The sequence below is a fragment of the Canis lupus genome, chromosome 6, assembly GCF_011100685.1.
Source record: "Canis lupus familiaris isolate Mischka breed German Shepherd chromosome 6, alternate assembly UU_Cfam_GSD_1.0, whole genome shotgun sequence".
Classification (NCBI taxonomy): Eukaryota; Metazoa; Chordata; class Mammalia; order Carnivora; family Canidae; genus Canis; species Canis lupus.
In genome coordinates, this window is record NC_049227.1 from 61,217,078 (window position 1) to 61,220,718 (window position 3,641).

At 37.1% G+C, this 3,641-nt stretch overlaps 1 long non-coding RNA gene across 1 annotated transcript; it reads right to left on the reverse strand.

The window, feature by feature from the left end:
• Positions 1-675: 675 nt before the first annotated feature.
• Positions 676-2,622, reverse strand: LOC106558973. Its single transcript, XR_005360434.1, has 3 exons — positions 2,508-2,622; positions 2,253-2,346; positions 676-1,062 (listed from the first exon to the last, which is right to left on the reverse strand). It is a non-coding gene; the product is annotated as an uncharacterized LOC106558973 (long non-coding RNA).
• Positions 2,623-3,641: the final 1,019 nt, after the last annotated feature.

The window sequence follows — 3,641 nt, forward strand, 5'->3', positions numbered from 1 at the left end:
TACAGTGGCAAAATTGCAACTCTGTGGCTATTAAACCTAATTTGTCCTAAATCCCCGCTGATGGATTTATGCCCCCTGTCTCTTTGGAATCAAAAGCTTCTCCAGAGGATAAACTAAAAGAGGCTAAATAAACATCAGCAGACTGAATGGATGGCCTACTGCAATTCTGTGCCTACCGAGGTATCTAGCAACAATACAAGCTCTGAGAATAAAAAGTGAATCACCGAGTATTACTTCACGGAAGATTATAATAAATTCGCTGTGGTGTGTCCTTGCAGTTATTTTATGACAGTAAGAATCACATTGTACAAATATACTGTGGAAAATCAGCGTCTTCTTTTAGTATTTTAGAGGGACACTTGATTTGAAGACATGAGGTGAGTTCACCTAAATAGAAAAGTTGGCCCTGTATCAAATGGATGAGAATCTGAGGGGCTAACCTTTCAGTATTTCTGTTCAACATGTCCCTACAAGATGTAGGATTTTATTTAAGAGAGCCCCAATGGCTCCTAATTTTGGTCAGGTCCTTTGCAGTGGAGGTACCTGATTACATTTCGGAGAAGAAAGGGCAAAAATTCAAGCTTGTTTGAAATAAACACTTTTACTTTCTTTTTCTTTTAAATATTTTATTTACTTGTTAATGAGAGACACCAAGAGAGAGGCAGAGACATAGGCAGAGGGAGAGGCAGGCTCCCTCTGGGGAGCCTGATATGGGACTCAATCCCAGGATCCCAAGATCACAACCTGAGCCAAAGGCAGATGCTCAACTGCTGAGCCACCCAGGTGCCCCTTTACTTTCTCACCTAAAGGGTTATGTCCCTCTCCAACCTCAATACAAATAAAGAAAGAAATAAAAGAGTTTTTTGAACATCCAAGTCAGTGTCTTTGAGGCACACACAACCTCTCAACTCTGTTTTCTTCTACAAGAGACTTCTAACATTTTGCCAAGGTGAGAGCATCAGAAATACCGTAGCCACAGAGTTAAATTTTCCATAAAGAGTTGTTGGTCTCTTAGATTTTCTTCTTGTTGTAGTTCATTGTCTATCCAATCTCCATGTAACCCTATTTAAAAACAAAACAAACAAATAGAAACATAGCCACCTACCCTGGTTACCCAGAAACTTTAAATTTGGAGAAAGGTACCAGAAAAGTTTTCAATTATTACATTCAGTATGCCTTTGGCTGCTTAAAAATGGAATCTGTCACACGAATACATGGCACCACAATGGTGTCTTTGGTTAAGGAGTCAGACCACCAGACTGGACAGCTGCTCATGTGGACAAATGGAAGACAGCCTTCTTGTTCTTGTGTCAGAAACAGGATCCCAGAGAGGAGCAGCCATCCTGAAAGGATCTCTCAGAGGTGGCACTGGCTACTCTGGAGAAAGTGAAGAATGACTACCTCACTACAAGAAGGCGGTGTTTGTCCCTTGTGTCTGGGATTTATAAGCTAAGAACTGTGTGGCCTAATTCTAAAGAGATAGCTCCAAAACCGAATGCTTCTGTCTTATTTGCGAGACATCACTAAGTTCTTCTAAGTCAAATTTTCCCAGCCAAGTCTTCCTTCAAAAATGTCCCTTAAAAGAAGGAATATATGAAAATCAACTGTATTTATATATGTACTCGAAGCAAAAAACCAGAAAATCAAATTTAAAATAACATTTAAAATAACATTAAAACTCAAAATACTTAGGAATATATTTAACAAAAGATGTGCAAGACCACTATATTGGAAATTATAAAATATTGCTGAGTGAAACTAAAAAGGGCCTAAATAAATGAAGAGATATAACATAGTTGCTATGAACTGAACTGTCTCCTCCCCAAAGTCACATGCTGAAGCCCTAATGTGCAATGTGACTCTATTTGGAAATTGGGCCTGTAGGAGGTAATTAAAGTTAAATGAGGTCATAAGGGTGGGGCCCTAATCTGATTGGGTTGGTGCCTCAAAAGAGAAGTAGGAGATACCAGAATTCTCTCTCTCTCTGCCATTTGACGACATGGCCACAATAGCTGTAGGCAAGCAAGGAAGGTAGACTTCAACCAAAACCTTGATCTGGGACTTCCCTGCTTCCAGAGCTGTGAGAAAATATATTTCTATTGTTTAAGCCACCCAGTCTATGGTATTTTGTTACAGCAGCTCGAGCTAAGACAATAGTCTTGGATTTCAAAATTCAGTGTTACTATTAATGCTAACAATGTTAATATATTGAATATTAATATTATTAAGATGTCAATTCTTCCCAAACTCACCTAGAGATTCAATGAAATCATGGTCAAATAAGTTTTCATTGGCTTTTTTCCAGAAATTGACAAGTTGATTCTAAAATTTCCCTGATGATAGAACCTAGAAAAGACAAATCCCGAAAAAGAGAGGCAAAGTCAAAGGACAACCCTTGTCTCCAGATTTAACGATTTTATCTAAAACCAGCAATCAAGACAGTGTGCTATTGATGAAAGGAGGTCAATGCAACAGAATAGAGGGCCCAGAAATAGGCCTACACATACCTAGTCAATTGGGTTTTGACAATGATGCTAGGGCAGTTCTGTGGGAAAAGAAAGCGTTTTTAAAAACTGGTGCTGGAACACGTGGATAGCCACATAAAACAAAATGAACATAGACCACTACTTCACACCACAAACAAACAGTAATATGATATAGATCATAGATCTAACCATGAAGACTAATACTATAAATTTTCTGGAAGAAAATGACATTCATATCCAGAAAATAATTTTCCAAGAGGACGCAAAAAGCACTAATCACCAAAGAAAAAAATTATAAGTAAAACTTCATCAAAAATAAAAATGTCTCCTCATTATGAGCATTACAAAAATTATCCTTTCAGTATTTTCTATTTGCCCCATTCTAGCTGTGCGTGTGTGTGTGTGTGTGTGTGTGTGTGTGTGTAGCAAAGGATATGTATGCAGCATATATAAAGAATTCTTACAACTCAGTAATAAGACACATCATTCAATTTAAAAAAAGAGAAAGGACTCGAACAGACACATCACAAAATTTCAGTAAGACCTGAAAAAGTGTTCAACATCACTCACTAATTGTCAAAGAAGTGCAAATTAAGTCTTGGTGAGGTTTCTCTTCACATCCACTACCGTGGCTACAATTAAAAAGACTGATAACACTAAATTGGTAAGAACGTGGTATAACTGGAATTCTCATATATTGCTGGTGACAGTATAAAATGGTACAATAATTTTGGGAAAATTAGAGTTCTTATAAAGTTAAACATATACCCACCTGCCAATCCCATTCTTTGAGATCTACAAGGAGGAATAAGAGCATTAAGTTTGCAAGAAGTCTGTACATGAATGTTTACAGCTGCTTTATTCATAATAACTGAAAACTGTAAACAACCCACATGTCATCACCTAGGAGAATAGATAGAGCAATCGTAGTATATTTATACATTATAATAGTATGCAAGTAATTAAAAGGAAGAAACTACTGAAACACAGTAATGTGGATGAATCACATAACCCTTATGTTGATGCACAGCAAGACACAAATGAATACCTACTATGTAGTTCCATTTATATGAAGTGCAGGAATAGACCAAACTAATCTATGATATTAAAAGTCAGAACAGTGGTTGCTTATAGAGATGAGGATTGATTGGAAGA